This window comes from Phaethon lepturus, unplaced genomic scaffold (genome assembly GCF_000687285.1).
Source record: "Phaethon lepturus isolate BGI_N335 unplaced genomic scaffold, ASM68728v1 scaffold1499, whole genome shotgun sequence".
Classification (NCBI taxonomy): Eukaryota; Metazoa; Chordata; class Aves; order Phaethontiformes; family Phaethontidae; genus Phaethon; species Phaethon lepturus.
The window spans coordinates 53508-77644 of record NW_010563959.1 but is presented as its reverse complement, the minus strand read 5'-3'; the positions used below and the strand labels follow the sequence as shown (position 1 = coordinate 77644).

Genomic DNA, 24137 nt, shown 5'->3' with positions numbered 1-24137 from the left:
AGCAGGAATCGTTGCTGTTGAAAATGCATGAAGCTGCTTTGTTGTATTGCCCTGCAGAACAGTATTGAACTTAGCTGTAAACCACTCTGAAACAATTGCCACATTTTTTTGTGGGTAAATGGGCTATATTTAGCCATGCGTGTAAAATAAGAGAAAAAGAATTGTAATTATTTCTGTTCTGCCTGCTGAATGCACTTAAAAAATTGTGGACTCAATATCCACTCTGTGCTTATGGATTAACTGCAGTGGTATCTTAGTCTGCATTAGGGAAGGAAGCTCCATTGTCTTGTATGCTGTTCATGTATTTATGTCTGCTGTGCTAGTAGATGAGTATGGTAGTATTTAACACCCATCTAGCACAAGGTTCAAGGCAGCAGGCGCTCTAAGAGTTATTTCTGATCTGTTCTAGGCATTGTTTTCTTTTGCTTGTAAAGTTGTGATGGTGAAATTTCAAGCCAGTTTTGATCTCATTCCACTCCAAGCAGATGCAGGAAAAATTGCTGTACAGTTTTGTACTAAGGAGAATCTTCCTTGATTTTTCTATGCATTTAATTGTGACGCCCGGTATCTCTGCGTGGAGTCTGGGGTAGCACTTTTTTTTTAAATGCTCATGCTAACAGCCACAGTCCTTTCAGGCTCTGCCAGAAACCTGAACTTCTGTAATAATGATAATCATTATACTCCTTGGTGTTCTGAGTTGTCAGCTGAAGTACTTAGATGCTAATTTATGCACACATATGATAAGAGTTTATTATAAGCGTATAGCTTATTTTTTATGTTGGGCTTGCTTTAAAGGTAAAAGTGGGAGAGGAAGAGGGAGAGGCAGAGGTTGAACCAAAGAATGGGGCAAACCTACACAGACATTAGAAATTTTCCCTTTCATCTCACCTCTGTTAACTGTTCACTTGGTCCGCAGGCCTTGATTCATACACCACCACACGTGTTGATGCTTCTGACAATACTTTTTTTGTCGTATGTGTACATTAGTGCTGGCTAGAAAACTGTGATCTAGCTCTTTATCTCACATTCTTGACTTAAGCTACTAATTTTTAAAATTTAAGTCATAGCCTTTAGCTAGCTGTTTCAATCAGCCTGACATTGCTTTGCTAAAAAAAAAACCAAACCAAACCCACCCTCTAAATCTGGCAGTATCAGATAATTGGGAAATTTTATCTTAATTCAGATTAGGAATCATCTCTTAAAGACATTTCAAAGTGATTTTTTTAGTATGGCAGCATATAACACACAGAAGGAGACAGGGCACATAAAGACCTTGGGTAGCATGAGATGGATTTGAGACTTGCTGCAAGGCGAGGAGCTGTGTGAACTGGAAGGTTAGCTGCTAAGATTAAGATTGCGTTCAGCTTCTTTCACATGTATGTCCCAGACTCAGAGGGCTTGTATTCTGCAGGCATCCCATGATTACAAAATGTAGGCATCTTTTCAAATTTATTTGGGGCAGATTTACCTGAACTCTGCTTACTACAGGGCTGCTGGAGAGATCTGGAAAACATAGAATCCATAGAATCTGGCGAAGAGAGAACTTGATATTCTGAAATGGAGAACCACGCAGTAGGCTTTTACATTGATATTTATATGTACTAGCAAAATGTAGTGATCTTTTTTTCCCCTCTTTTGCTTCTCAAATCCATAATGGCAATCTGTTATCCTTTTGCCTCCTGCTGCATTTAGAAGTTCTTTCATTTTGCAGATATACACGTGAATTTGAAACGTTTGTTCTGAAATATTGAGGGATGCCATGTAAAGGAACTGAGTTGCTTTAACCGTAACAAGTGAACGGCATATATATTCTGACCTAGTCATGGAAGACAAATCTTAATTATTCTTCCCTATATTCCACTGATAACTGGATTTTTCCAGTTGCTGATCAATGGGGAATAAAGCTGGATTACTAGAAAGGCAGGCACGCTGTGCTCCAGCTGAGTGCAGGCTTCTCCTCTGGCTCGGAGGATGTTTCATTTGTGCTCAGCTGTGAAAAACTGTTGTCAAAGCAAGTTTTGTGCAACTGTTGATGCGGGGTTCAGGCTATCATTTCGAATACAGCTTTTTAGATTTGCTAGTCTGTGTTCGGAGGATAGAGATGCGGTGTTGTCTCCTCCCTCTCTCCCTCCCTTGACAGTTCCTGGAAAATGTGAAAATTCATCTGTTTTCCTGCATTTTAGTTCGTCTTTGAGAGGAAGGAAAAGTCACATCAGATACTGGAAAAATCTGTTTCAAATCTGTTCTGTGCCTGGAAACTGAGACAGAATAATCAGACAAGCCTGTTACCATTTCTTATTTTTTTTTCTCCTTCCCTTCCAATCATGTCTCATTCTGCTACTATAAATCTTCACATTACCCCAAAGGAAGAGAATTTGTGGGGGTTTTGTATGTATTTATGGCCTCCTTACCCCAATTAGTTCTGTCACAGAAGTGGAACACTGGCCATTAACCCAGAAGATGCTCCAACCCTAAAATGAGATAAGTTGGCATGTTCAATTTATGTGCATTTTTGTAAGTATTTCCAGAGGGAAAAAATTCTCATTTGCTGATAAAGCTACTGGTTTTAATTTAAAAAGAGGGATCAAACCAAGAATAACAGCTGTGATTCTGGAGGTTTCAGCCTGTCAGGGGTTTCTAAGAAGTAATTGCCAGAAGACTGGGAAAACTGGCTATAAGTCATCTATCTATTTAGAAAATGTAAATTGCCAACTCAGTGTAACTACAGAAAAGAAATACCAGTCCATATTCATTACATGTTATTACTCATGGTACAACTGAAAGCTTTCTAAAGACCTAAGAGAATTCAAATAGTGCCTCCTAACTTACAGTTTAGTAGAATTTGTATGTAGAAAATAACTTACAATACACAGGAGCATTCATGTGTATTTGCAATTGGAGTGTGCGGTGGTGCATATCAACAGCCTCTAAGGAGCAGAAAATTTGAATTTAGCCTGATGGTTCTGAGAGTATTAAATGGCATTAGCTGGAGGGCAGTTGAAAAGAGAGTGTCAGCCCCTAAAAGAGAAAAGAGCAAGAGTGGGACACGAATCGTGCTCGGAGCTCTGCTCATTTTCAGAGGTGGAGAACATAACTGACATTTTCACACCTTAAATAGGAGAATCTTTGATGTACCTTGAAGGACCAAAATGGCTGAAGATTTTCTAGTTGGTCTACAGATAACAATCCACAAAAACACTTCCCTCCTTTCTCTTCCTTATGACTTTGCCCTATGAACCTGGCTTGTTTGGTGGGAAAAAAATTGATAGTTTATACTTTATGCAGTCAGAAAGATTCCAGTGGAAACATTTTCTCCTTTGGAAATTTGAGGTTGAGGCTACTTACTGAACAGGACAGAAAATACTAACAGTGGTGGATATATGAACTTTTAAATCTTAAAACTCCCTTTGTGAAGTATACCTAAACATAACTTATACTGATATATCTGTAAAAGCCTAAGGAGAGACAGTCTGGTTTTACTGCAGCTTCGGGTGCTGAATATGTATAAGTGGATATGTGTAAGTTTTATTTACATTCAAATGTTGTTATTTTAAAATACGTGTGTTTTTTAAATTATATTTGAAATTGTTCATCCATGCTAAGGACTGAATTACTATAGTATGCTATAGATGTTTGAATACAAATATTCTAGCAATGTCTGGTTTCTAATGAAGCTTTAAAAGCATTCAAACCACCAGAGAACTGCAGTTAACTGGAGCCAGAATTTGTTTAAACCACGTTTTGACAGAAACAATTGTTCAGGGAGAATATTTTTCTCTGTTTTATTTTGCTCTGCTGTTCAGCTCTACACATAGCTTGTTTCATTTGTTTGAAAGACAAAAATAGTGGAAATGAAACAGTATTCTGAGAGACTTTGTGTGCATAGAAATTTATGGTAGTTCATTTCATGAATAATGAGGCAATAGGCTCATTTATGGATTTCAAATTCTGCTCTCCATAAAAATTCCACGAAAAATGTCACAAGCCATAAGTAGAAAATAATCTAATAAAGCAATCATTTACATTATTTTTAGCTATTAAAATATATGGGCAAATTCCACCCGTATCTAACAGGATGAAAAGTAAAACTGAAGACCCAAGACTTTAAGCATATATTTTTGTTTAGATAACTACAGACGGATTAATTTTTTTGAGGGAAGAAAATGTTTACTATAAAAGCTAATTTGATATAAATCAATGCATTTTAATGGTTAACGGAATCAACTTTATGGGAATAACTTAAAAGTTCAAACGTAAAAGATTAAAATTGATTATTAAATAATGACTGAAATCTGCAATTTGCATCATTGTGATGAAAATCAATTCATCCTGAATGAGGCTGGGAATAAAGCTCTTCCCTTCTGACAGGAACAGCAGCATTGTTCAGCAATATCCTGCACATTTGTCAAGTTGTAGCTTGTTCAGGTCTCAAGAACAGAAGCACAAAGCTGGCCTCCCAGTTGCTTTTAATGAATACTAGTGGGTTTTTCCTATGTCCAAGAATTTGATCTGTAGGGTGATCCAGAGGTCAAGAACAAACGGCTCACTATTGCTCACCTCTGCGAAGCCACGGCTTTCATTTGCTTTTTTTAGTAACTCTAGAGGAAGTGCCTTAACTCTTTTTCAGAAGCAAAATTTTAATTGGCATAGATAATGCAGCCTTAAGAAGGTACAGACAGGTTCAGTCATCTCCTTTAAAAAATTATGTTTTCTGCAATTTTTTTTCTTCTCTTTTTAGCCCAGTGGAAAATTGTGGGTTTCATCGAATGGTTTTGCATAAGTTTGAACTTATTTCTATAATTACATTTCCTTAGCCTCTTCATTTGCAATCATATTTTAATCCAAGTATCTCTAAGTTAGTACATCTCCCTTCTTCTGATCAGTGTTTTCAGACTTCATGTTTATCCTGTCAGAAAAGCATCAAATGTGGTTTTTTTCCTTTTCAATTATAAGTTTTGTAATGCATCATAGATTTTGCTGACAGTCTTCAAGTTCTTGAAATAGCAAGCAAATTAACAGCAGATATTGAGCGTGAGGACTGGAAAACCAATTGACAATTCACATGATAGGATTCAGATATACTGATGGGTTGGAATGGATCTCATTTCTTTTATTTTTGTAGTCTTAGTTGGCAATTAGCTTGTGCCTAAAAAGGGAGGAATAGAAATTGGACTACTCAGCAATTAAAGTTCTGCATTGATACTTGGCAGTGAGCAAGCTGGAGGGAGACTGGACAAGACTGTTGGTGTTGTACCAGTTTTTCAGGAATTCCGGCGTTTATGCAGTCGAAGTCAGCAACTGAGAAAAGTATTGGCAAAGACTGAAGTCTTCTGTCTGTGTGTTAAACAAACACACCACCGCTGTAGCATGGTTGTGTTTAAAGGTGCAGGCTTCTGTTTCGTTTTTCTTGGCATTTGTCCTTCCAAGTCTCTCATTTTAGGATTGAAGAATGTATTCCCCCCAGTCTACAATTGCAGCGGTTTGTTTACATTTTCTGCCTTGTTGGGAATGTCGCTGATTTTTTTTCAGTCTCCTTTATATCAGATTCACTTCTAAGTAAAAAATTGTCCTGTTTACTTTTTAAAGCATATTTTCTTTCTTTTTCTTTTTTTTTTTTTTTTTAAATAAGTAGTGGAATGGCTGTATTTTTAAATATGTTATCTCATAAGTAATTTTTAATATTATGATGCTAACCTGTCCTAGCTAATTCTATGGAAACCTCTGCATCCTGGCACTGAGGCAAATCATGAAGTCTTAACCTTCCTTCAGGCTTGTCTTCAGCACGAATAAGAACTTTAGAGTATTCATTACTAGTGTAACACACAAACTCTGCTTGTTTGCGGGTGGAAGTCTAGCCAGTTAAAACAGATGTAAAACGGTGGCTCTCCTGACTCTTCTGAATCCTTCCTAGGGTGGAACGAGGGATTTGAATTCCTGCAGAGCAGTATCAAACACACAATTGAGGGAATCTGCTCTGGGTCTCTAATTCCTGCACCGTTTGCCTGGAGTTCAGTAGGTGCTGCAGAAAAAAGCAAAAAGCCTGAATGAGTATGTGCTGTTGAGGGGCTAATTATTTATGGTGGTCTCCTGTTGGTAGGTTGAAATGCGGTTTGCTCAAGAAAGAGATCGCCTTTGGTACAAAAGTTGTAAGTACAAACCCCACAAGTTGTGCTTGTGTTTGTAGTTTTGCTTTGTTTTGTTGGTGTTTTGGGGTTTTTTTTCTTTTTTCCCCACTTGCCAGCTGCCCAGGAACAAGAAGTTTGCTTTCCTTTTGCTGGAACACCGGAATAAAACAGTGGTCGATGTGGCATTTATGTGCACTGAGCAGGCTGAAAGCATTTGCACCCAGCGAGGAGTTAGGAAGAGTAGGGATGAATGAGAATACTACAAAACTTTTGAAATTTTCAATTCTGCTGCTACAGGCTTCATCTTGGGAGGGGGCTGGACCCCCTTAAAGAATGGAAGCTTGGGAAAGAGGCAGAAAGGAGAGAGTTAACCCAAATGTGGAGATACCTTGTTCCTTACAGGATTGGAGTCAATGTTGTGTGTGGATGCTTGAATACATTCTTCCGTGTGGGTCCTTCACTTCATGACTCCTGCTTTTCCATTTCCTTTTGCCTGTATGTGCACCATCTCTCTTCGTGGTGGTCTAGCGCAGAAGGGAAGAAAGACAAAACTGAAAATAGCATGCTGTCAAGGTTAACTGAAAAATTATTTCACTCAAGGACAATGATGTTCACAGTAGGAGAGTGGAGAAATAAGAGAGGGGCTTGAGCTTTGACTAGCTGACATCAGAATGGATTTTGCCTTGGATGGTGCTCTTCAAGCCCCATCACTTTGCGTCGTTGCCCCTACGTGGTATACCCTGAGCAAGAAGAAATAAGGAGTAGCTGGATGCTCTGAGTGACAGGCAGAGAGGCTGGCGGAGGACGTGTGGGCAAGTGCCAGCCAGGGCCCGGCTGCTGGAGCACAGAGCAGGAGGAGGTTCAGGATTCCAGCAAGGAACTAAGTGAGTGGGAGACCAGGACTTTGCTGTAGGAGTAGGCAGACTACGTGAGGGCTGTAGAACTGGAAGGGCAAGGCCCATCCAGCTCAGCGCGCACGTACATGTGTGTGTTTCCAGCAGGAATTTAGATCCAGAAACCACGTCAGTGCATTTGGTGGCGAGTTGTCAGCAGTGCTGCTGGTTTAAAAGCACTGGGTGCAAGGATCATTTCTAAGTCAGGAGTTGTGACCCTGAGTGAGAAGACACCACGTGGGCTGATACATTCACTGTGCACGTGTCAATGCGCACTGGAAAAACGTAGCCAAAACCCCTCCAGTTCAACAAGGTACCTAAATGTGCCAAGTCTGGGACACGCGTAGTTTCACCGACTCAGTAAGACTAGTAATAAGCTTTAATTAAATATGTAATTATCAGTTAAATACAGATATATATAGTAAGAAGTTTGCTGAATTGAGTTGTAATTGGAAAAATGGGGGTACTTTCAAGTGTCTTTACAAGATGCAGTGAAATGAATGAGGATGGGGGGGTGACAGGGGAGAAGGTAGGTCTTGCCCTGTGTACTGTCAGGGATGTGAAACAGATGTAGTCTGCAGGTGGTTTGCTTCATAGTTCATCTAGTCAGGACAAACAGGAAAAAATTTGGAAGAGTTTACATTGCTTCAGATGGAGCTGATGATAAAGTTCACATGATGTGATGGTGGTAAAATGCAACAGAAATGGAAGAGAAATTATGTTTGAAAACCTGTATTTGTTTCTAATACAGAAGTAAGTCAAGTAGCAAGTGACTAGATTTTGTTAGCTGCCGGTGAAGGATAAGATTTCTCATGACTGTCTTCAAGATGATTTGGGTCATATATTTTCGAACCTAAATGAGTCTATGATTCTACGTTCATCTAATACTTATTGATCAGAACGCTAACTTTACCCTGACGTGTATAAAATGCTTAAAGTAATTCACAGAGGCTATGAAATAAAGCAAAAATTGCACAAGCGCTTCAGATAAGAGAACACTGATTGTGAATCTGAGCATAGACATAAAGGTCAACAGTGACAGCTACATTCATCAGATTTTCATGAGAATCCGTTCAGGAGAATAGATCTGGCACCTTATTTCAGAAGTGGTCAACACTCATGGATTCAGTTGAAAATCAATGAGACCTCTGGATATTTATAACCACCTCTAAAATGTTTAGGTGCTAGTCTATATTATGATTTGGGTGCATCTCAAGTATGAGAGTTGCTGACATTTCTGACTCTACTAGTTAAATATAAAAATCTTAATGTGGCTGAGAGCTCTGTTTGTGTACGTGCACGCAGAGAGAAAGCTTCAGCAGTGGTTTACAAGCAGGAAGATGTCAGCAGCTTATCACTGTGCCTTCATAGATGTGGCTGGGTTGCAGACACCCATGAGTAAGTACAGAAGGCCTTACAAGTTGTGATTCCCTGCTACCTCCTCAGTTAGTTGGTTTGAGTTATCCAAAAGTGCCTGCTCCAGCACGGCCCATTCATATCACATAGCCTCAACAGGTGAGCTGTGCCTGCTTATCAGCTATGGATGTTCATGAAGACCTATAATTTGGCCAGTCCTGCTGTAACATAGTCGTCTTTTAATGTACAGTCAGTGACATCAATATAAAAACTATCCTGCATTTGTTGTCTGCTTGTCCTCTGGATAGTATGGAATGAAAATAGTTACAAGGATAAGTTACAGTACCTGCTATAATTTTGCACAAATAAGGACTTCGGTTTATGATCTGCACGTACAGTGTACCTGGGAAAAAGTAATGGGAGTTGCCGCCTAGTAACTCCATCCTATATTCCTCCTCTTCAGCATTTTGTATACAGCCTTCTGTGTGAACTTTAATATAAGTGCGTAGCTGTTTACCTTACAAAGTGATGCACACGTCGAGTTGGGAAAACCTGTGCCGATGGCTACTTCGACAAAGGAAATAATGCTTCCTAGAAAATGAGCTTGGGAGGATTTGAAATCATCTGACAAGTGTGTCATCGTATTTCGTTTGCAAGTAATGTTGTGAGTGCTTGAGCATTGTATCTGCAGATCTGCCGACTTGTCTGTCCTCTGCTTCTGGAGTGCTCTTGCCTTCCGTTTTGATGCATCAGCATAATGTGCTGGAAGGGTAGGACTGACAAGCAAGTTGTATGGTCTGGTTCCTCAGAAAACCAGTTTATTTCTGTGGGCGTGTAAATAGGTATATCTTACTGACAAAAGCCAGTATTTGCAGCTACTAACTGTATTGTCCTCTTGAGTAAGGGATACAAGTTTGTACGCTGACGGTATACTTTCAGATTGTGTATCACCTCAAACTTTATGTAAGGAAGCTTTATGTAAGAAGGAAGGATGAATCTTTCAATCTCCTTTTCCTGGCACAGATTTTAATGGTATCTTGTTTCCAAAACTGGGAATGTAATAAAAAAAAACTGCAAGAAAGGTGTTCTCTTTAACACCTCGGTGTTCCATCTGGGCTGCTTGGGACACTTCCATCCATGTCCTGCATCACAGAAAATGGAGGAGAAAGGCAAACTGAGCGCTAATCCAAAAGCTGTAGTCCTAACGTGTTCCCGTTTTTAACATGGAATGCTCCAATACACTGTAATCCGTAGGACCATGGGTACCAGAATTTGTGTTTTCAGTTCTTAGTAAGTTTGTCTCCCTTTTCTCTTTGTGACTATAACACGAGCTTTAAATCTGTTCAGAAACCTGGAAAATACCATTTTAAGAAAGAATGCCTAACCTGAAGATCCTTTTTAATAAACTAGATTTATAAGGTTCAAGAATGACATTGCTTGTGTTCTTGTGTGTATAGCACTGGAAGAGGTTGAGCTTTTGGGAAAGCTTAGAAAATATGGAAATAAGTCAAGTACAAATCATCCTGATAGAATTCAGTGTATTGTTTAATCTTCTGTAGATCAGGAGGTATTCTGAAACATGAAAGCTGAAATCCATCCTTCCTGGGGTCGGAATGACTTTTTTTAGTTCATTCAGGGTTTTGGACAGCAGATTCCATGTGTTTGATGAAGCACTGGCTGCGAATGGTACCCACACTACTTCTGGAGCGCTGAAGCTGGCACAGATGCAGCATTTCGTGCTGCCATTATCTTCACTACGGTTTGTTACAGCCAATCAAACTGAATACTTGCAAAAGCGGAGAAATTGTTTTCCTCAGAGGCACGAAAAAGTTCCATCATGTCCCATATGGTATTTGTATAGACACTCCACGTAGTTCATGCATAACTTCTGTTTCTGAATATTAGCAAAACTCCAGGTAATGAAAAAATAGATGTTATCTTGCATTTCGTTTCAAAGGGGTTTATTTGTAGGACTTTTCTCTGGCTGAGTACCTTTTCCTCATGCAGCAGAATCCTGCTCAGGGCCAGCAAAATCCACTGGCCAGGGTGGTGCGGCAGGAGCAGTAGACCTCCGTGCAGGGTTAAGATGGGATGTGTGGGATCTCTGCTGGGCCCTAGCATCTGCTGCCATACTGCAGTGGCAGTAGTGTTTTGAGTAACGGTCATTCGTTATATGCCAATATTGTATTTGCTGATCCATGTATGTATAACAGAAAAGAATAGTTCTTGGAAATTTCATAATCTCCTAATTTCAACAGAAATTTAAGTGATACTTTAAGGGTGAGGTGAAGTGCGCTTCGTTTCAGAGAAAGATTTTCTTGTTGTTGTTCTTTCATAGATTTTGGAGTTAAAACACAGATAAAATATTCAGAGATGTGGAGAGTGATCATCCATCTGGAAGTGAGCTGCTTTAGCACAGAACAGCGAGACCTCGCCGTAAGGATGTGCCTTCAGCTGATAATTACTAGCAGTCAAACTACCTAGAGTGTACACCTTTTCTTATTTATATTCCAGTCCTGCAACCTTCCCTATTCTCTTGTGCCTTTGTTCTATTAATCTACAAAACAGGGCTCGACTTGTGATTAGTCCTTAGAGGTTGTTTCTATTAATCAGGCTGCAAAACAGGTCTGCTTGGATGTTCTGTTGCAAGTGCTTAATGTGCTTCCCTCATCAGTCCACGGCACAGAGCTGCTGGGGTTGTCTGAAATGGCAATGAAATCAGTGCTGTGTCTGCTGCGCTTTCTTTGTATTTACGTCTTGATTGTGTTGCTGTAGGACAGGGAAAATAGAAAGAGGAAAATAATTGCGGTCCTATAGAAAATTGCTTAAGTTAGTGACATTTGTGGCTGCACGCTGATAGAGAGCGAACCGGCAGCTGCAGAACAGACCCTGTCACAGCAGAACTGCTTGTTAGGTGTTTTGAAGAAAAACCTGCCCCAGCTTTAAATGCAAGGATTAAAATTCAAGCTTTGATCACAGATAGGGGGCTAAGTTTTAAACTCTTTTACAGAGTTTTAAAGATAAATCTATCCCCGTAACATTCAGAGGGCCATTTAAGATGCATATTTTTCTGCAGTAGGTAGGATGTCAGACAGATTTCTGCTGATGTATATATAGCGAAAAATAATCTAAGTGTCGGTGGAATATAAACAAAAAACCTCAAACTGCTCTGTGACACTTCCATTATTAGAACTTATGGTAAAATTTGAAAAATAAACAGCATATGTACTGAGAAACTAATCTAGTTTCCTTATAGAAGATATTACTAACTATAAAAGCGTAATGATTTATGCTTCTAATTAAATACAGTATTTCCTCCCTGGAGGAGGAAAGCATCTATTTTTAAAACGTATCCGAAGAAACAAACCAGACCCCTCGTTATTTTTTCTATACTGTTCCTTTGGTTGTTTTCTTTGTGGGGTTTTTTGGGGGCGTTTTTTTTAAGCTTTTGTTATGTTGATTACGCATTTCTTTGCCAGCTCAATAAAGTCTGTCCCTGAACTAAGGAACTCGGGCTGCTGTCTGGGAAGATCGCTGGCCCCGAGGCAGCAGGGCTTGTCTCAGCTGCTGCGCTTGCCTCTTACTGTGTTCGTGCCCCTTTCGCTCTGTTCCCGTGGCACGTGCCTCAGTTTCTCTAGTGCACGAGCCTCAATTACCTTTAAGTAATTTACTCAATTACTTTGCCAAACTGGCCCAGTCTTGACTTCCCGTGAAGTCCGCACCTGAATTCTCGCTGGCTGCGCCGAGAGCCGGTCCCTTACCGCTTCGTGCCATCCTTTAACCACTAACGTGAAAGGCTTCGTGCTGCTGGGCTGCGGTTTGTCCACTTGGACCTGCCATGGCCTATCGAGCAGAGCGGGATGCCAGCGTGACGCCTCCCTCCCTCGCTGACGCAGGGCAGATGTCGCGCCTCCCGTCGTGCCTCGTCGCTGACGCGATCCTGACACGAAGAGCTGAGCGAGCGGCTGACGCGCTCCCGAGTAACCTGTTCCACAGCGATGGAGGCGAAGGGCTTCCCGAATGCATCGTGCCTTGCAAATTCATTGCGCCAGCTCCTCGTCGTCTCGGTTGGCTGAGGAGCAGCTGGGGTGCTGGGTTACCTCCACCTTCTCCCGCGGTGAGCCTGCCGTTAGCCCTTTTAAAGAGGTTTGCAGGCTAGTAATAAACGGTCACTTAAACAAATTAGTAATAGTTTGTACAGTCTGAGGTGGTTTTCTTTCCAATTCTAGCTGTCTTTGGATAATGCTGATTCAAAACCACCACGGTGAAATTTTACATACATTGTTCTTGTTAGGAATTCAGAAGAAATAGCCCCCCTAACATGGTTTTCTCTAGTCCCCCTTTGTAATTTCATTTTCACCAGCTATTTCTGCTGGGTTTTTTTCCTTTCTTCTTCTTTCCTCCCTCCTTATCATTTCCCCAATTATCAGAGAAATCACTCTTCCTGCATTGATTCATTTCGACTGGGAGAGTCTGGAAGGCACAGAGAATCAAATTAACTAATATTTTACTTTTGCATGTGATTAATGCTAATGCTTACAAAGAAGAAAATACTTTACTGTGATTTAATTTTCATTCTCTGGTTGATTCCCAGTGATTTAATTTTGCAGAGGGTTGTCTCTCTGCTTATGGTCTCTTATGGAATCGTTGAAGGTAGAGATGGAAAAGACCTATTAAGTCATTCTGCTATTGCAGGATTGTCTTCTACACTGTATTTTTGAATGTTTTGCGCAGTTTTAATGAGTGAAGAAAAGGAGTTTTAGTTAATTCCTTTTGAGATTGTTCCTTAGTGTAATAGGTGTTACTAATGGGAACTAATATTCTGCTTGTATTCTTCCTCAGTTCGTTTCATTTTAAAAAAAAAAAAAAATCCAAATTGTACCATACTGGTGAGATGAGCCTAAAGGTTTCCTTTCCTTTCGTGATATTTATATTGTTGTACCTGTCAGGCCCTGTGTCAGTTACATTATATGCTCAGTCTTTGTAATCCCTTCAGATTTTTCTCTTTTGCTCTTTCTTAGTTCTGGTCAGGGGTTTTTTTTTCTATTCCTGGGTATTGGTTTTTGGTTGGTTGGCTGTTGGTTGGTCGTTGTTTTTTTGTTTGTTTGTTTGTTGTTTTTTTTTTTTTTAATTGTCACAAAAGGCTCGGAACCAAACCCCAATATTCTGCATGGGTGTCGCTAACGCACTGTATGTGGAGTGGAGTTACTTGGCTAGTTGAAATACTGACGTCATATGGCGACTTTATGTTTCATTGCTTCTGCAGAAAGTCCAGACATGCGTCACACTGTCTTTTTGATGTCTTGTGATACATCCATGCGCATAGCCCAGACAATTTTATTCTTTTCCCATTCATGTTGCAAGCTCATATATAATCTGCTGTCAACTGCTGCCCTTAGGTCTTTTGTTTTAGCTTAACAGCTTTCAGGTTTCTTCCTCTCACAGATTATTTACATTTTTTCATTTTTTCGCAGATGTATTTGCCTGCATTTTTTCAGGTGGAATCCCGTGTTCTTACTTCTCTCAGTATTTCTAACCTCCTTTTGCATAATTTCTTTCCCTCACACCTCTCGCTATACTGAAACACGTGAATTTAATTAATGTACTGTTTACCCGTTCTTACAGATCATTAATAAAGATGTTAAATAAAACTGATCCTAATACCAATCCCTGTGGCAATCCACTAGCACCTCCCTTGTGCTGCTGCAATCTATTTGTTTATAGCTCTTTAGCCACTGCTCATCCATGTGATAGTCCTCACAGGCAAGTCAATGTTAAGGTTTTTGAAACGGGATTGTATCACATTTTGCCAAAGTCTGGGATGATACAATCTACTATATTATTTTAATCTACTGACTTGACTGAATTTAATATATTTACAAAAATTAAATGTGATGAAATAGAGCTATGGTTTTGGAGCACTTCGAAATCTTAGCAGCTGAGTAGCTATAAATCTCCTTTCTTAGAGCAATTACACCTCCTCCACCCCCACCCACCCTCCACCCCAATTACACCATAATTTTATTCTGTGCTAAATTTAGACTTACTAGGAAATAATTCTCAGTATTACTCTTTAATTGACAGTGTACAGATCAGCACCACGTTTCTCACTGCTTCTCCAGGATCTGATTTTAAAAACAAAAGTACTCCAGATAGAATTCTTCTGTTAACATTTCAAGCTTCGAATTGGCTGTTGCTTGTTTGTCAGCAGCCGTCACAGGCAGAGCTTTGTTAGTTTGTAATTTTATATATATGTGTGTGCTTGAAATTTCATTCACCTGTTTGCAAAAACAACCGTAAACTCTTGCCTTAATTTTAACTGCACACTTTCATCCTTGTGAAATTTGTAAGATTTATGTGTTTCCTTAAGTTCAACGTGGGTTTAAGTGCTTTCTTGCTGTGCAGCTTGGGGGTATGTATCATTTGGTTAGCAGCCCACTGAATTTATATTTCATTAAAATTCAAAGATATTTTAAATTACAATAGGAGAAATCTTTTGCTTCACGACTTTTTCCGTTTACGTTGTGTGCATCTATATGAAGTTGAATAACAAGTTGTGTCATCAGCAGTTGAATAAAAACAACCTTGGGAAATTCCAGCTTTTGTGTATGTTTGGCTTGATTTTACAAGCTGCGTTCAAAAATCAATTTTTACATTATAAAGTTAGCGTGGAGAGTTTATTTGTCACAGCTTGTTTGGAACGGCATGCTGTTCAAATCACAACTGCATCGGCATAACCGGGAGGAGAAAATGTATTAAAATACGGGTCACAGCCCTGATGTACGACCGTGCTGATCCAGAGCTATGGTACCATAAAACCAGAGCACTTGTCACTACCTTTGGGTTGGCCAGGGCTGGGGACTGCTGCAGTCCGAGTGAAGAAACGGCTCGTGGCGCGTAGGGCAGTGCTCGTGCATCGCTGACCGCCCTGAGCCGGGACTGCTCGCTTCTCCCTGCTGGAGAGGCACCTTCACCAGCGACACTGAGCAGTGAGGTGCTGTATTAAATGACTTGAAACACGGTGATTTTGGTGTCACCCTGCAAGCATTTAAATCCCGCTGAAAATGGGGAAGGGAGGCTGGGAGGCAGCTTAATCTCCGTTCCGCCATCGGTGGTACTGGGTCTGAGCTCTGCCAATATTACCCATTAATACCGGTTTCTGATTCATCCCCCAGAGCACGAAACAGGGAGCGTGTGCTGGCTGCCGGAGGGACACAGTTACTCCTCCAGTTGTGCCCCAGATTTTGAACTGGCCAAGTTTATACTGGGTAAATGCTTTGCATCTTGTTGCTGCAGTGCGTTGGTTTGGGGTTTGATCGAGTTTTGATCTAGTGCTAGGTACGCTAAAATGGGATTTACTGCCTCATTGAACAATGACTTCAGAACAGAACTAGTACTTTGGTAAGGTCTGCTAATGATGAATAGTGAGAGATGGAGTAACAGGTTTGGTGTGTATCTTTGTACTTCTGTAAACGTAAGGATGTCCCATTTGAATTAAAGTGCTTTCTGTATAAAGCAGGTAACAGAGAGTGACCGTGATATATTTTCAAGCAATGTTACTTATCTGGCATGTGTTCTTACTGTGCTGAACCCTTAAGGAGAAATCCATGAAGAAATTACTGTACGTTCCCATCAGAAAGCCACATGGTTTGCACTTAGGCAAGTATGTGAAAGGCAGTTTCACATAGGTGACTGCTGTGAAATAATTTTCATTCAGTTGTATTTCAGAAAGATGAGTGGGCAGGAGGGAGATACAAGAAACGCATTGGTTTCTTCAGGAGGCGAACTGTTGGGTCGTGGGTTCTTGGTGTAGAGGAGAGAGTGCTCTAGAAAGGCGTCTGTAGTTTGTGAGAGCTGGTCGCATACGCATGTAAGAAATGCCTTAAAAATTAACAGCACAGTTACTGCGCTGGTAGAAGAACGTGTATCTTCAACGAGATCTGGTCCTTCAGTTTCTTGAATGATACTGTGCTGGTATGTATCACAGTTTAATGATACGACTATTTTTAATTATAGTATTTGATCTATATTAATTGCTGCAGATTGTAGTAATCAGTGGAACTGAATTTTTAAAGTTTGTTTGCAGAGCTGCAGACTGCTAGGCAGCTGCTGCGTATGCTGACTGTGCTTCCAGTTAGAGAGCCACGTGGGTGCCAGAAGGATGGAGCATATGGGTGAGGGAACAGGGAAGGGGAGTCCCATCTCTGACACTGTCTAACCGTATGAGGAGCAGCAAGCGACTGGTTTCTGTGCCTTAATTTCTTCATCTACAGAATGAGTCTTGTAATATTTATATGCTTTCCTCACCGCTTGCTGTTTGGACAGTAGTTTCGGCATGTGAAGCGCTGTGAAAGTGCCAAGTGTTACTGTTAACTTATTTTTAGCAAGACGATCCAGCAAGGTACTGAGCAGATGCAGACTTACTTTCATGAATGATTTCAAAGGAGCCAGTGGGACAGTGCGTCTGCTTGAAGTTTGTGTACTTGTTGAAGTACTTGGCTGGATCGTGGCATGGAAAGCGTAAATAGGTGTCTATTTTTTGCAAGATAAGAAGGGGCGTATTTGAGATACTGTTGAAGTGGAATAGATAGCTGTGTTACTTGAAGTGGGAGCTGATAACGTGTGATTTCAGGACACTTGAAGCCTTCTTCTCCAAAAAGAGGAAGGTTAATAAAAACTGTGCACTGAGTTTACTTACTGAAATTTCAGTTTGGGGTGGTAAATGCAACATTCATTATTATTTAATTTATTAGGAAAGATTAAAAGGATGCAGACAGGCTTCAGTCTGTACTGCGGCACAATGGAGTCAGGGAAGACCATCTGAAATGGTTTGCTGGAAATACTGTGCTCTCTCGTTGCTACCCAAACCCAGCAATGGGCTGGCTGATGTGCCATTACTATAGAAACCATTCCCCAGACTAAGTCTGTACCCAACGCCTGTTGAGAACAACTTCTCCCAGTTGTTGAAGGAACAACTCATCCAACTGATGGGTTGTTCAAAGACCTGGGCAGTCCCAGCGCTCCTCTCCCCACCCCAAACTCTGAGTCCAGCCCATTTGTTTTCCACGGAGCTGTTAGGATGTTGCTTATTTTTCCAATAGACCCACCTTGGCACTCAGTATCTGTAGAGAAGATATTTAGACTTCAAAGGAATTTACACCTTCATTTTAACTTGGGGGTGGACCACACATAAGCACCTGTGGGAAGAAATGTACCTTTGTACCTCACAATATAATACTAATATTCATTCCTACCCACTAATAACCACCTCCTGCTCTTTATTTAAAATCAGACTAAAAGCAGAAGACTCAATCTTCAATCAAAGGCACTTCCCAGGCATTTGAGAAGAGAGTCCTGCAGTCCAGGCGGTGAAAACCGACACTTCTTCTTACCTTCTATCAAAAGCGGTGTTGAAATGTAGGGCCTGTTATTGTATATTTATTCAGGCATCAATCACAATCAAGCCTCCTGCTAGTTCATCTGTAAGGGCATTGTAATCCTATTTTTATCAGTTCCTTCCTGTACACCAGACAGTTAAAATAGCATGAGTAGGGGTCAGAAATATCTTAATGGGTTCGGTTCCCAGAGATATCGGTGACCAGAGGAAGAATTTTGCCGAAATTTCTTCCTGAGCTGATAAGGTAGATAAACAGGGGCAAGGTGCAGAGCGAGGGCATGCTGTGGGAAGCAGAGCGTTGGATGGCACTGTAAAGGAGCTGCAGAAAGATGAGGTGGACAGTATTACTTACGGAAAGACCTCAGGAGCAGATGGAAAAGGAATGTCACCGTTTGCCAAGTAACCCCTTTGTAAAAGAAAGTGTTCAGTTTTTTTCCAGAGTGGGCCGGTTAAGCCTAAGTGATTTTTATAGTTTGCTTTACTCTTGTTTTTGCTTTTGTACTGCTTAAAAATCTATGAGTGATTATTTATATGAAGAAAGCTGATTGTGGCAGATTGGCAGCGTTTCATTCTTGTTAACTTTGGACAGCGCGCTACTTTTATTCAAATAACAGCATAACTTAATACACAGTAGAGTCATTACTTTTTATTTTACATTTTTACATTTTGTATGTTTTGTCTATACATTTTAAATCTTTCTGGTTATAAAGTAATGAATTATGCTATTCAAACTCTTCTTTTGTCATTAATTCAATCTGTCTTTGGATGCAAATTACAACTAATTTATGATTGAACACAGCAAATGATTTAAAATTTGTTCTCTTACCGGAATAAAACTACCTTAGAACTTCTAAATGCATAAAGAAAAAGTAAGTTAATTACAGGAAATTTTATCTTATAAGACCAAGTATTACCTTTGTCTAAGTTTTCAAACTGAGCTATTGTTCCTGGTCAAGCTAGTCTTTCAAGATTGCAGAGATAATTTCAAGATTGCAGAACCTAGTCCTTTGTCATATATTGCAGGTGACACTCTTGCTTTTCCAATTTTATTTATTTATTATTATTTTATTATTTCATTTTAATTAAATGTTAATATGAACTACTTGTATGAGCTAAAATAAAAATATAATTATCTAACGTATGTCTATAATACGTAATAAGTAGAGACTAATGTAAAAAGTCTTTTTCAGCAAATCTCAGAGGTTATCTGGGGACTTCTGCCAGTTCAGTGGCTTGACTTTTAACTTTAGGAGCGATCAATCATTGCTTATTTTTAGGATATTAATGATTTTAATATATTATTGTAAGTGTAGACTTCATGCGGTTAGTTACACATGTCAAGCTACTTTTCTGCTTCGTTGGGTCTTTTCCCCCTGCTGTTGTGCTGGGGGTTGCAGCTGCTTATGACACTTGGTTTTATGTTTAGTCACACAACATGATTCATTTACGCTATCAGTGATAGCGTAAGATTTTGAATGGCATTCCACCATGTTTTTATTTTAATTTTAGTTGTTAATTATTCTCATTGTGTATTCCAAAATATCTTTTCCCGTGGAAACTTAATTAAAATACATTGCACAAGAAAGCAACCGATCAGTAAAGTCAGAAATGTTTTTGGAGGCTGAATGCCCTTTGCAAGCGATCAGAGAGCGAAAGCATCAGCATTCTTCCATCGTGAGCAGTGAAAACCAGCAACAAATAATAAGCAGCAGTCCCACTCATCGCAAACGAAAACTGCATAGATAGGAAGCGAAACTTCAGCATTTCTGTGCTTCTGGAGTTGTGGGATGCTTTCTGGAACACACCTAACGCAAATTGAGATGAACCTGGTGAACCTGTGTACAGCTGCAGCTTCTGGAAAGCTCTTCCCAAAGCCTGCAGAAGCCCCTGGGGATAGGTGGTGCTTTTCCTGATGGATTTGATCCATCAGGGCTGAGAGTGACCAAGCACTGCTGGTACGTCTTCCCCAGGAGTCTCTCTCAGATTTTCTTGTTTGCCTTTTTTGTTTCTGTAATTGAAGGTCACCGTGTTTTTCAGCCCACCTGTTGAAAGCACTGGTCTTTCGCACAGAAGTGTCTGGCCGAATTGTGCATTAAAAAACATAGACAACCACAATTTCGGAGGAGCTAACCTTGCAACATAAGCAATTAAATCTTACTGTTTGAGGAATAAGCTGTAGTTTGAGAACAAGTTCTGCACGGTTACAATAATTGAGGTTTTTCTTCTGTTGCTCTTCTTAACGATCCTTTCAAGAAATATTAATAATTTATTGAGACGGTCTAGTTAAATTTAAAGTTAATTTAAAAGTTGGTCTGCCCCTTTTTTCTGTTTAAATAGCAAGGAAGTAAATATTGGTGTGAGCTAAAGATGTTATTCTAGTTAGAATAAATAGGGTGGGCGGAGGGGGTTGTGACCTTCATGTCACAGCTTTCATGTAATCCTTCTGATTCTAATTATATTGGACTTTCCTCTCACCCCACTCTGATGGTAGCGTTTCAGGTGAACTCGTTTTACTCCAACAAAAGCTGGCAAGAGACGGCAAACTTGGTAACGGTATAGAAACCGCTCGTTCCTATATTCTGTCCAGAAACTAAGAATTTTTCGTTAGTGTAGTGATTCTTTTAAACTGCTCCCCTGCGGTCAGGTACACTGCACTTGTAACTGTTCCGGATTGACCAGCTGCTGTTAAAACGTGAAGCAAAGAAGTTTACAGACCCTGGTTTCTGTGCTTTGAGAAATTTGATTTCTCAAATACGCGATGCTGCTGCTGAAAGTAAGCAGAGGAGCCCGTCCTGCAAATTCTGATGTGAGAAATTCCTTTTGCTGTAAGCGGCTCCCCTGAATGCACGTCAGCGATGGCACGTGTTGGTGGTCTTGCTTCTCTTCCTGCTTCCTCGCTGTGTTTTCACCATTCATGTCTACTCTCTTACATTTTTATCTATGGGGATTTTATATAGTTAATCAGTAACATGCGTCTAATGTTTTGATTAAAGTTTTGCTAGCTCTAAAGAACATGGTGCTTTGTACTCAAGGTATGGTCCAGAGCTCGCTTCATCTTTCCATTGACTTCCATGAGCATTTGGTCTGGTCCTTCAGATTCCACTTTCATGGATCTCCAACGTTTTAGTATCATCATCATTAATGAAATATGTTTTGCAATAACTCTGCAGTAAATGTCTTGCCAATAGTCATCTGGAATTAAATCTTGATACAGTTTAAATCAATGGGAAAACTGCTCATTTCTGTGCAAGATGAAATTTCAGTCCCTGTAAATGACTGTCAAATCTAGGATGAGAAGACAGAGGACCGCTGTTCCTCCCCAAGACAGGCAGGGACTTCCTGTTTTGATATGTTTTGCAGTCGAGCAGAAGTTACTGTATAAACCTTGCATTGTATGCCTGATATTCTCCAGCTAGAATAAGACATTGTGCTTGTAGAGGCTTTGGTAAACATGTTTAAAGGTTAAATAGTAGATTATAAAACAGAGAAAATGGCAAATCGTATTTACCTATGTGCATACATAGCTCTTATAAGACAGCAGACTGACCCAGGTGGCTTTGGACAAGGAAATTGCTTGCAGTGGCCGTGCAATATTGATACAGCAAAGAGAAGTGTCTCTGGATTTCAACAGACTGGGCTGATGGGTCGCAGTGATTTTTCAATCTGCTAGTACCAAAGGAGGCTTTTTTGGCTATGAAGTAGTTTCTGATTTTGGTACCGTGTTGTAAAACGTGGCACTTACTATAAATACATCTACTGTAGTCATCATAATGAGCTATCAAATAATGATCTCTGATAGTTACCCTATGTGAACTGGTTTTCATAATTTAATATCTTTAAATATGCTAAAAAAGTATATCTGTTTCTATGAATACTGTGAGCAAAAGACTCTGATAATTAAATCATTTTCTCTTTGGGAGGAATAGAATTACCATCTAAAATATTTATAGCAAGTATCACAATGACCCTATAATGTATCAAGTCCAGTTTGAAATCACCATTTCCTATAGCTTGAGTTCAACAGAAGTTAAAATATCTTTGCATAACACGAGTAGAAGTTAAAAGTGTTATTAGTCTCTATTTTATCATAAAATTCTGTTGTCAAGGATAAAAATCCCAAGTGTACCAAGAAGGGGGGAAGGAGAGTGAAAAAGAGGCACCGGGTTTCCAAAGAAACAAAGAATAAAGAAAATGTCTGATTAGCGTAGTTTGAGATAGGAATGTAGAAAAGTTGAGAGGAAAACTAAGATAACTGGAAGTTTTGATGCTGAGCTAGCAAAATTGGCATAGTTCAACTGAGAATCTGTTTGTTTTCAAAATCCATGCAGTTATAAAAGTGTCTTTAGCATCTGCAGAAAGGCATCAGTTCTTTGGAAAACTCACTAGATGCATTTTTAGGCCCTAGATAACTTTCTGACTGTGGCCCTCTGAGTCTGATCCAAAGCTTACTGAAGCCAATACAGTTTTTTCCACTGATCTCAGTAGGCTTTAAATTATGTGCTTGATCCTGAAGTTCTTAAACAACAGATGAGAAAAATTTAAATACTGTACTTGGAATTCTGCCTGATTAAGGACTGCAGATTTACATTATCAAATACAGCATACAGGCTCAACCATATCTCCATCTTGATGGAGCTTTGGCATCTAAATAGCTTCGAAAAATATACTGACATCTCCAGACCTGTAAGAATTTGAAAATGGCTTTTGCTTTATGCCTGCAAAGAGTTCTTCATTGCAGCTGTAGTATGGAAAGTTATGTGGGTGCTGTGTTTTCCACAGTGTAGATGTTTTCCAATAATTCAGTCTATTATTTTAAGAACTTCCTTACATTGAGCACGTACCCGTTCATTATGCAGGTAAAAATAAAAGATCAGGGGTGAAAGCCAGCTCCCTCTGATATCAGTCGCATTGGCTCCTGAGCTCTGTAAAGCCAGGATTTCACTTTAAAAGTTAGCTCAGAAGACAAAAACTTTCCCAATAAAAGGCATGGCCATTATAGTTTTATACTAAAGCCTAAATAAAGAGAGGACCCTTCTAATTCCACCTGCTTTTCAGCTCTACTGTTACTTGTTGGAGATGTAAACTTAACTATTTGAAACAGTATGTGAAATTCCTCCAAATTTCTTAAAAACTATCAAAACTTTCACTAAATAATTCTAATTCTAAAAAGAAATTGTTTTCCATTTTAATTTTTTTCGAATTTAAGTTGTGTTTGTGATGCAGTCCAATACTATCACGCTTTAGAAAGGCAGATGGGAAGGATAAGGGAAAGCATATAATCCACACACCACCTTTATAATAACCCTATTTCTAATGTGGGCTGAAAACGGAGAGCTTTTTAAGTTAAATTGTGTGGACTTGAAAGCATCAATGCTGAATATTTTATGTGAAGCTTGTCAAGGGCCCTTACTAAAATAGCTTAAAAGCAGTATCACAGTTGCCTTCGTACAAGCATTGCACACTTTCAAAGAAGAAACATGCTGAAGGATTTTCAGTATTGCCAGAAGTTGGTATATATATTTTTTTAGGTGTCAGATTTTTATATGCTGTATATATACATGTACGCTCATGTGAACAAACACCTTTCTCGCCGTGTTTTTGCAGAAGCTTTATTTTATATAACACATGATGTTCCTTAAGTTATAGTAAATTTTTTGTTGCTGTTTTCTGGGTTTTTTGGTTTAATGTTGGTTTTTCTGTATTTAAATGCTGAGAGTTGAGGCTAAGCAAGAATTCCTCAGCTCCCTTTTTAGTTAAAGGGGATAGAAAGCAGTGCCTGCAATCCATGCCAGCTGCATTAAACATTAGCTTGTGGGCCAACTTGAATTACCCTTTGCAAGGGCTTGTCTCTCCCCGTTGCCTATGAAGGAGCCCAGCAAACTAAGCTTGTACCAAACGCTTGACTTCTGAATGGCTAAATTTAGCTGACAGGGACTCTAGTGCATTCACTGTACCTAGTAATAACAGGTCATATTTGTTCCTGATGCATTGTAAGAAATAAAGCTACAGCAGGGCTACTTACCCTCAGTAAGGGTGGCGTGACAGTGATTTAGACACTGAAAAATGTTAAGCATCGTGGAAAACTCATTCCTGATGATTGCCAGCAATAGCTTGTATTTTGAACACTTTGCTAATTCATCTATCTGAATACATGTTTCAGTTAAGCAATTAGACATCGAAACAGAACGTTAAATACTGCTCTCCCATTTAAAAAGTCATATTTACAGGGAGAAGTTGAACTGCTCTGACATTTGATGAAGAACGTTTGGTAAGGACTTGTATGTTTTGATATGCAAGTATGTCAAACTAACATGCCAAATCATGCTCATTTTCTATGCACTTTTCTACTTGATTACAATCAAGTAA

At 39.6% G+C, this 24137-nt stretch overlaps 1 protein-coding gene across 1 annotated transcript in view; it reads left to right on the top strand.

Annotated features, from left to right (window-relative positions):
* Positions 1 to 24137, top strand: part of LOC104626696 (metallophosphoesterase MPPED2-like) — a 48449-nt gene that overhangs the window by 755 nt on the left and 23557 nt on the right. The window lies entirely within an intron of this gene.